This window comes from Onychomys torridus, chromosome 1 (genome assembly GCF_903995425.1).
Source record: "Onychomys torridus chromosome 1, mOncTor1.1, whole genome shotgun sequence".
Lineage (NCBI taxonomy): Eukaryota > Metazoa > Chordata > Mammalia > Rodentia > Cricetidae > Onychomys > Onychomys torridus.
The window spans coordinates 100,581,746-100,592,565 of NC_050443.1; positions in this window are offsets into that span (position 1 = coordinate 100,581,746).

The following is a 10,820-nucleotide window of genomic DNA, read 5'->3' on the forward strand; positions in this document are numbered from 1 at the left end:
CAATATGTGTGGATTTTTAATATGGATGTGGCTTAGCTAGTTGACATTCTCATTAGGTTTTAGTCAAGCTATTGGCCAAGGTTGTAGTATCTCGTGACATTCAACAGAGAGACCAAAGTTCACTTCTTGGCCTCATTTACTTGTCAACGGCATCAGTTCCCCATGGGCCACCTCTGGACACAGAAGCTAGCGTCTGGGGTCAATGATCAAATGGTAGTGCCCAACCTGGAGATCACAGTCTTTGCATCCTTACATCCAAAGTGACATCTCATGTTGTTGTTTTCTAGTCTTTAGAAATCATTCAATAAGCTCAGTCTAGACTCAAGGGAGAGAAATGAAGCAAGGTGAGACCACCAGGAGGTGGGGTGTTTGAGGACCATCTTAGAGGCTGCCTGCAGCACAAACTGTGACATCACTGCAGCTAGAAGTGAAGAGCCACCCAAACACATCAACTCAGGATGGACCCTCAGAACAAAACTCGCTGCTTCAGGAACAAATGGGGATGTACACAAACCACAAGGGTAGGTTCTTCACATATGGGAATTCAGGGTTTTCCTCAAGATGTTTGGGACCAGAGTTACATGGTAGGCAAGTCAACCCAGGGAAGCAATTACAGGAATGTCTACCCGGCATTTCATTGGTCCACAGAATAGTCCGTTGTTTCATTACTCAGTAGTTAAGGAAAGGGTCTGAATCTTACCCTCTGAGAAATTCTATCCCTTCATCTTCAGGAATACAAACCTAAGATGAGTTGACAGGAAATCACACATAATATAATTTTACATCAGTTATCTAGTACCTCAAAACTCACTGGATTTTCTTGAAGATTTATTTTACATAGTTTAAGTGTTTTATCTGCATGTATATATGTATCCCACATACATGCCTGATGCCCTCACATGCATGGCCAATGCCCTTGGTGGTCAAAAGAGGGCATTGGATCCCCTGAAAATGGAGTTACAGATGGTTGTGAGCTGGTTGAAGCAGGTCCTTTGCAAAAGCAATAAGTGCTCTAAACCACTGAGCCATAGCTCCAGCCCAAAATTCAGCTGATTTTTTTAAACCACTTGTTTGGTTGGTTGACAATGGAGGTTATTCTGGTCTGGCCACTTCAGGTTGGTCCCAGACGGACTTGTCTATGTAAAGTCAGGCACCTGGGAAGTAGCTAGCAATGGCTTAAGATGGCCTTATCTGTGCCACATTGGATTGACAGCCTAGGGGAAGCTCTGTGGGCTGTCTATTTTTGTTTCACGTTCTTCATCTCTGATATTCCAGAGACTGGTGTAAACTGCTTAATAAAGAGCAGGCAAGAGAAAGAGGCCCAATTCACAAGTGTTCTTCAAGTACCTGCTTCCTTCCATATGCCAGTTCAAGCAGAGGAGAAACAGACGTCACCTTAAGGCAGGAGAATTTGCAAAAGCAAATGAACACAAGGATGGGGAATATTTATGGCCCAATTTTGTATCTACCACACGGTCCCTCAGTGGAATCATTTACGAACATGGAGAACATCAAAGAAACAGAACAAACAGGAGAGAAATTTCCAGGGATTTCTTGGGCTTCCCCACAGTCAGACTCTAGTCTCCACAGACAAACAGAGCCAGAGTAGGCTTGTTAGCTAGATAACTAGAGTCTGTTTGAAAATTGCTGGTACCACAACAGTGGCAAACTCTCAGGTCCTCAGATTCACCTCTGCTATCATTTTCTTTCTCCAACATCACATTCAGGCTGAGATGCTGTCAAAACGAGGAGGGAAGCAAAGCAAAAGAGATGAGAACCGACCTGAGAAACAATCTGGTGTCACCTACCAGTATCTGCCTCTGAACCTCTCAAAGCTAGGTATCTCAGATCCTGTGTCCTTGTGGGTTTTGATGGGAGAATGCCACAGCCTGTGTGAGATTTTGCTGAGGACCACCCCCTCCCCTGGAAATTGATGCTGGCTTGAAAAGTTAATCCCCATTTCCAAAGACCACAGGTTTGAGAAGTCTTGTCCAGGGAGTGAAACATACTCCACAGACTGTAGAGTTGTAGACCATGAACGCTGGCTTTGTTGACCTTTGGCCTGTGTCTTAGTTACTGTTGTTCTATTGCTGTGAAGAGACACCATGAGCAAGGCAACTCTTATAAAAGAAAGCATTTAATTAGGAGCTTGCTTACAGTTTTAGAGGGTTAGTTCATGATCATCATGGCGGAAAGCAGACAGGCATGGTGCTGAGGCAGTAGCTGAGAACTTTCCATCCTGATCCACAGGCAGAGAACAAGAGATTTGGTGTGGGCTTTTGTAAGTTTCAAGCCTACCCCAAGTGACACACCTCCTCCAACAAAGCCACAACTCCTAATCTTTCCCAAACAGTTCCACTAACTGGACCAAACATCTAAACATGTGAGCCCATGGGGGGCATTCTTCTACCCATGAGACCATGTGTCGGGGTAAAATTCAAACAACACTTGAACAAGAGATGCAAAGACAGTCAGTCCTCTTTCAACCAGTGGCTGCTTCTTACCCAGACCAGGAAGGAAATAAACACTTATAATAAATGTGTTCTGAATAAAGAACTGGCTTTTCATTTCTATATGGGATCACAACCAGTTAGAATGTAGAGAGAACACCTAGATACTACATGGCTTGTAGTAATCCATGGCTGTTAACAAACACCTAACCACTTACAACCACACACACACTTACTGTCTCAGTTTCAGTGGCTCACGTGTCTGCACAGAGCTTAGTGGGAGCTCTGCTTTGGTTTCTTTTGAGCCAGAGTCAAGGTGTTGGCTGGGACTGGGGCCTCATCTAAGTTCAGCTAGAGGAGAATCCCCTCTTACACTGCTCACACGGTTGTCCTTAGGATTCAATTGCTTGAGAGCTACTGAGTGGAGACTTTACAAAATCAGTATCCTGATGACTTTCTATTATTGGTGAAATTATTAAGGCCACTCCACGTAGTTAAAAGGGAGGTTTATTTTGTGGGCTAACTTACAAATGAAGGGGTAGGTTGCAGGGTCTGGCAAAGGTGTAGCGCAGTCCGGCGGTGTTCTCTGGAGAACTCTGCTCGGTCTACCTCCAGTGTCCAGGGCCTGGGAACCAAGAGAGAGCGCTCTTCCCGATCCTTGGTCTTCTGCTTCCTCCTCCGCCCTCTTTGTGGGCGTGACCATTACCAAAGCCTCAATGGGGGTTGGAACTTCCAGGCCAATGCTGGGATGGCTATCCACTACATTCTGTTTCTAAAACAAAACACCTAAGACTGACTAATTCTTAAAGAATAGAAGTTTCAGTTCATAGTTACAGATGTTGGGAAGGAAGCCCATGAACAGGATGGCTGGACCTGTTTCATGTCTGGGAGGACCTTCTTGCTGTCTCATGATGAGGTGGAGGGTGTCAGATGGCAAGAGAGAGCAAGCTTGCTTCCTTGGGTCCCTTTTGCTTTTAAGCCACTAATAACATCAGGGCCCCATCCCCATGACCTCATCTAATTCTAATCCTTCTCAAAGGTCCCGTCACCAAATCCCATTAATATATGGTTATGTGGATTATATTCCAACATAATGAACATTTGGGGGAACATGTCTAAGTCATAGCAACACTAACTTCCTCTAAGAGTCCAAGGCAAGGGAGGAAATGCAACAAGAATACCGTTGAAAGGAGAGCTCTGTCTTCTGTAGCTTAATCACAGTAATATTAGCATTTCAGTTTTTCTAAACACTGCTCATTACAAGTAAGGCACAAGGTTTGGCACACACTCAGGAGGACTTACCCAAGGTGTGAATAGGCAGAAGGGAGATGATTAAGTCATGTCAGAAGCTTTCTACCACACAAAAGGGGAGAATGGTGTCTTAGCTGTGTCCTGTGAATGGATGCAGGCCTTCCTGACAAACCAGATCAATCCTCTCCTTAGAGGGGAAGTGGAGGTGGGGAGGAGATACCTTGACTATCTCTCCAGAAGAGTGGATGAGTTAGTGTAGATATAATTAACTCAAATGGAAAATATTTTTGGAAAAAATTTTTGGACCTCTCATAGACAGAACATACATTAATGTTAGCTTAAACTTGGCAGATTAGGAGCCTTTGTTCTCAAAACAGAGGTGTACCTTGACTCTTTCACCTGCCCCCTAGTAGTGGTTTGAATAAAAATAAAAATGCCCCCCATAGTCTCTGGCATTTGAATGTTTAGTCCTAGCTTGGTGGTGCCATTTGGGGAGACTTAGGAGGAAGAAAGCAAATTGCGCTGGAGGTGGGCTTTGAGGCTTTAAAGATTTGAGCCCTCTCTGGTTAACTCTCTTTGCTTTGTGTTAGCTGCTCAAGACACGAGCTCTTGCCTGCTGCTCTAGTCCCCACGCCTACTGATTCCACTCTGCCATGATGGACTCTAACCCTCTAGAACCACAATTCCAAATTAAGCCTTCCTTCTCTAAGTTGCTTTGGTCATGGCACTTTATCACAGCACAGACAAGTCACTAATACAACCTCCACCCACCCTTCCCCAAAGCTCATACAACATTGACTTCCTTAGTTACATAGCAGAAACCCAAAGGGAACTTGAGTTAAAGATGTCCTGATGGTTCTGACTCCAACGTTAACTTCAGAAGATTCTCCTAGCACTGGCACGGCCCAACAAAGGAGGAAGTGGGTGAACAAAGAGATGTGTGAAAAGTGTGTTCAGGAGTAATAGGTTCCCAGTTAAATGACAAGCAGGAAGGAAGCACCCCCAGATCTCACATGTTTTCTCACAGCTTGGACACGGGCTCGAAGGTGCTGCTTCTTCTTGCCACTTGACTACAAGGGCTAAGATTCTGTCTGGAAGACCACGGCCCCAGCAAGAAGTCAGTAGACATGGAAAGTGTCCCTTTCAGTCAGTCACATCCCTCTTCTAGACCAGCAGCTGTGAGGGTGAGCAAAACATGGGACATCTCCTTATGCAAGCTGATGTGCTGGACAGAGTCCACATTTAACATAGAGAATAGTGTGGTTGTGGGCTGCAAATCCACGGTGTGAGGTGCTGGGACAGATGCCAACAGAGCTAGAAATGTTGGCTGTTTGTGCTTTTAACACAAATGGAAGGAAGGCCCTTTTATTCATTTATTTATTTAGTTAGTTAGCTATTTTCTATATGTCCTTTCCACCTTGTATCTTGATCCCATTCATTTCCTCATCCCTTCACATCCACCCTCAGCCCATGCACACCCCTCCCAAATAAAACAAAATTTTAAGAGAAAAAAAATAAAATAAAATAAAGGGAAAACTTTAAAATCTTGTCATGGAAGCTACAGTGTGACACAGCAAGTCACATTGTGAAGCCCTTTGTCCATTTATCTTTACTTGCAAGTGTTTACTGCAAAGAGTCATTGGTCTGGCTCGAGGCCTCTGGTTTCTACTACATTATTAAAGTTGGGCTCTCAAAGGCCCTTCTTAGTAAGGTGTCAGATGAATTCAGTAAGGAGACAGAACAAAGCCTGAGGTCATCGAGGACCTCAGCTGAGACATCATCTGTTTGAGGAATAGGAAGTAGGCCCATGGGGCTAAAGAATGTAGGCATGAACAAGCAGGAGAGAATGAAGCCCTAGAGGGAGGCAGGGGACTGACAATGTAGACTTGGCATTTTGGTGGGATATTCGGCTTTAAGTTCAATGAGAATCCCTCGGAGGCTGTATTAGTTTCCTGCTACTAATATGAAGAATATGACTGTATGCTAAACAGGAATAAGGAAGGAAATACTTTTTCTGCCTCACAGTTTCAGAGGGTTCTATCCACAGTCGCTTGGTCCCATACACTTGAACAGAATATCATGGGCATGGGACATGTGGCACAGGACAACAGTCCACAAACTGCAGACAGGGAAGCAGAAAGCAGGACCGGATCCATCCAGGACCAAGTTTGACTTTGAACGGCTCACCCCTAGTGACCCATTTCTGCCACGCAGGCCCCACTGCAAAGTTTCTACCACCCCCCTAAATCATGCCACCAGCTGGCCAACCATCATTTGAAATGTGAGCCTGTGGGGCCGTCAGGGGCTCTAGCCACGGCAAATAGTGTGAAGGTTCTGTAGAGAAAAGGAAGCACCTGAGTGTCTGTGTAATTAAGAACAGACTTTGTCAGGTTGGTGTCCATAGTCCAGTGCTGGCAGGGTCCCTGATGGCTATCTGCATCTCAGCAAAGGAAGGAACTGGCAGCTGTTCAGATTAGTAAACAAAGCCAGAAGACTCAGGACAAAAGGATGAGGGAGGCAGCTCCAGCCTGAGGACCAAATCCTGGAAGCTTCTTGGAGGGTTGGTAGTGTGAGTTCATGTTTAAAGGCTGAAGAAGCCGGAGTCGGATGGCATGGCAACAACACTATTCAGGAAGACGTGAGCCGCACATGCCTGGATTTCGTCCTTGGTCCACTTTTGGTTGGGTCTGGGTTTCCTGAGAGGCAGCTCCACTAACACTCAGGGCCAGCACTTGCTCTCAGCTGGCTGACCTTCATGCGACTGATCTCTGGAAACACAGATACACTCCGAAGTGTGCGTTACTCCTAGGTGTCACTAAAACCAGTCAAACTGACAATTGAGACTGACCACCACAGGCAGTCACAAGCTGGACCACATTATAGGACATGATTGACAGGGGTGAAGGAGGAGCAGGAGCATGGGTGAGACCACCACAGTAGGGTAGGAGGACCTCTGCCTTCCTTAGAGAGAAGGAAGAACGGAGAAAGAGGGTGGCCGATTTGAAACGAGTAACCGGGCATGTCTCTGGATCTGTCAAGGGGCCACCATGACTGGAAAAAGAGGAAGAGCTGAAGCAGATGAAAGCAACAGGAAGGTGGTGGTGGGTTGGGTGGCTACACAAAGATTCCGTATTAGTCATCTTTCCATCACTATAACAAAATACCTGCGCTAATGAACCAGCGTGTGAAAAGGTTGGTGTGGTTGATGGCTTTGAAAGTTCTAGGCTGGGAGTAGATGACTCCATTGTTTTGGGCCTCTGAAGACGCTAATGGCGGAATTGAATCACAGAACAAAACCACCCACAGCATGAGCCTGGAAACACCAGAAGAAATGAAGGGGTGGAGTCCCCCAAACCCCTTAAAGTCCTGTCACCATGGCCTGAGGAATTCCCACCAGGCTCCATCTCCTAAAGATCTCACCACCTCCTGAGAGTGCCATCCTGGGACCAACCTTTTATAAAGCACCTGGACCTTTGGGAGTGGGGACACTTATCTGGTCTATAAATAGATATCAATTCATAATCCTGAAACTGGTGAGGCGGGGGGGGGAGTCTTACTTTCTTTGAAGAGAGTCTTGAAGAAATAATTAAACTGAGGATCTTGAGCTGAAGAGGCTGCCCTTGCTTGTCAGGATGGACCCCCCGCCCCGAAGTCCTCAAAAACACCCTCATATGGGAGAGACCAAGGGCAAGCAAGCACCCTGACAAAAGAGGATAAGGTGACTGTCTGAAGCAGAGAGAGATGGGACCCAAACCAAAGAATGTGACAGCTGCCAGAAGTCATGCATCGCGGAGGAAGAATCTCCCCTGTGGGAGAGCAGGAACTTGTTGACTCCTTTATTTCACATTCCTAGCCTCCAGTACCATGGAGGGACACCTTTCTCTGTTTTAAAGCTACCCAGCTTGTGATGATTTGTTACGGTATCTCTGGAACACTAAGACCCCAGGATTCTCATCATTGGCTGGCATCTAACCTAATGGTTGTTAAATGAACCTAACTGGGATATCAAAACAGAGTCCTTCAGCACAAGGATACAAGGACACCATGCAGAAGTGCAGTGGGCTATGGAACCTCATTCCCAACTCCCGGGAAGCCAGACAGGAAGGAACTAGCAAAGACACTCAGACAGCCATAGGAAGGTAGGGCCTCTACACCTTCCCCAGTGTCCGTCCCCACTCACTGGAACGGGAGCAAGGATCCCATGTCTATGGGTGCCACCCTCCAAGGGACACCCAGAGACAGCCGTTGCTTTGTACAGTTCAAGCCTGGGGACAGCTTGCCTCCTCCTCATCTACACCCACCTGGGTTGGCGCAAACTCTTTTTGTCTGATGCTGCAGAGTGGTGGAAAGCTACAGAGGCTGGACAGAACTTGCAGGCCATCTGCTCCTCTTCTGTGTTGTGTGAATTTATTTTCAAATGTTAAGCATTTGATAGCAGGCATCAGGCACCATCTCAAAACCTAACCATTTGGCTAAAGACGCTCGCTTCAAACTCGCTCAACGATCAGCAGCTCCCCAGGGTTTGGAATAGGGGCTGAGTCGTATTTTTGAAACAACATCTTCAAATATTATCATATAATTTGATAACCAGAAAAGGAAAATACGATGTCTTGTTTCTATGATACAGACTTCAGGAAGGGAAGCTTGATAAAAATCTTGCCAGACGAGCTATTTGGAAAATGGAGGGACTCCTGAGTCAAGAATGTACGAAGGCTCTGTGGGGGAGGGGGAGGCTTACAGGAGTCTCCTGGGCATGCAGAGACTTGTATGTTTATCAGGAAGGGACACACACATGCAGCTGCTAGGTGGCAAAGCTGACATAAGCATTCATGTACACACACACACACACACACACACACACACACACACACGTGCGTATGGTGTATATACATGTGTGGTATGTATCACAGTAAGGACTTGTCACTTTGATTTGACTCTCAGCATGACTGGAAAGCAAATACGATCAACATCTCATAATCAGATAGGAAGGAAGCTGCTGCAGCATCTTAAGGACAAACAGAACTGACAAATTTCTAGGCATGAACTCTGCCCCCTCTGCCCCTTAGTCAGGGGCTGAGTTTGGGAAGCTTTGGTGTAAGAAGAGACTGTCACTCCAAGGAAAGGCTTCTTCTCCAGGTAAGACTATTTGATACATTAGAGAGAGGTCTGGGCATGCTGAAGGGAGTAGGGAGCTTAGGAGGCTGTTACCTAAAATGATCTTAGGTATCCATAATGCATCGCCTCCCCCTCTGGCCAACATGGAATGAGAAATGAAGGCTGATTGCTGAAAAACATTTCATTTCATTCATACAACTACAGAACATTTGACCTCGGTAGGGACAAAGGGATTACTAGAACTCAATCCAGAGTGTTTGAATCCTAGCCCTGCCAGACACCAGATGCATAAGCCTGGGGAAGCCCATGGATCCCCTCCCTGTCCATTCACCCTGGTAGTAGATCAGCAGTTGCTTCTTTAGGGCTGTTATGGAAGCCGAGTGAAGCTGAATGTTTTGTGTGCTAGAGAGCTATTATTTTAGCTGATCGGCCCAGCAGGTAAGACAAATAAATGCATAAAGCACTCTCTTAGAAAGTGAGAGTAATATAACCCAAGCTCTTAACCTGGGAAGTGCTTGTCTGTTTAAAGCATAGTCCCTTCCAGTAGTGATAGCAGAGAGTGGAGCCCAGAGGTGTCACCTTCCCCTTCCTCAAGAGAAGCTGGGAAGCCAGATTTGTTTTCACATGGGTTGTTCTGATTTTGAAATCTAGACCATAAATTCTAATTTCTGAAGCTCCAGGCTGTGCAGGTGAAATGTGTCTGTTGGACATATCTGTCAGGTGGGCCACAAGCTTGAAATTTATAGTGACAAGATCAATGATCATCTGTATTTTCAGCCCTTTTAAGGAAATTCTAAGGGCACATTGGGGCATTCCATTTGTGTAATATATTCATTGGACATTATCATTTATAACCTAATAATTCGGTGTTTGGGATGTGTTGGCCTCTATTCTTAGGGCTTTGCCACAGTGGCTTGGTTCATCCTCCCCCAGCTTGTGAGACAGGCATTGTTCCATTTGCCTTTTTGCAGTTGAGAAAACTGAAGCTCAGAGAGGTTAAGTAACTTCTTCGAGATACAACAGCAGATGGAGAAGTCAGACTTTGAATGCAAGCTGCCTGTAAAAGATATTAATCAATTTTTAGCACACGGAGTGTTGGCAGAGCCAGAGCCGTCACCAGGATGTATATGCAACAAGTTGTGTGTTGCTGATGGATGCTGAGGTTGGCAGGACCGTGGCAGAGCCTGTGTTATGAAAACTCAGTATTAACTGTAAGCACACACCAGTCAGTGCTGCTACCAAATGGGAATGACTCCACATTCTATGAAACTTAGGAATAGTGGCTAACACTTTGTGCCATTTGCTATTTGAAAATTTTGATCACATTTCTATTTATTTATTGTGTGTATGTGTGGGCACGCATGTGCCAGGTTACAAGTGTAGAGGTCAGAAGAAAACCTATAGGAGTTCAATCTTCTTTCACCATGTGGGTCCCAGGGATAAAACTCAGGCTTTTAGGGGAGATGGCAGGAACCTTTACCTGCTGATCTATCTTGCTGGCCCCAACTATTTACTGTTTTAAACACAATATAAATACTAATTTAATGTCTGTAAGACAGATACTGTTTCTGTCATCCTCCTTTTACATGGAAATGGAGTCCCAGAGAAGAACAGCCATTTGTCCAAGTTTGCACAGCTTACTTAGAGGTCAGGGTCTGATTCTAAACAGATTTCCCAAGTCTATACTTGGTTCATAAATCAACTCAGAGCATCAGTTACCAAGGTCATGCGCACTGTAACAATGCCCGCGAGCAGGAGCTCAGACTGCAAAGCGGGAGGCTAGAGGTGGATGTTATAGTGAAATCCACTTTATAGATCTGAAAAATGAGTCTATAAGGTGCCGTCACTTGACTAGAAAGCCACCTGGCTGGCAACAGCTAAGCCAAGGTGTGAATGAGGTACTATTCCACCCTAAGCTTATGTGTTTCTGGTTCCTGTGAGCATGTTCTAGGGCAGCGGACCTGACAGCATAGGATGTCGTTCCCGCTATGGAGAGACTGAGGC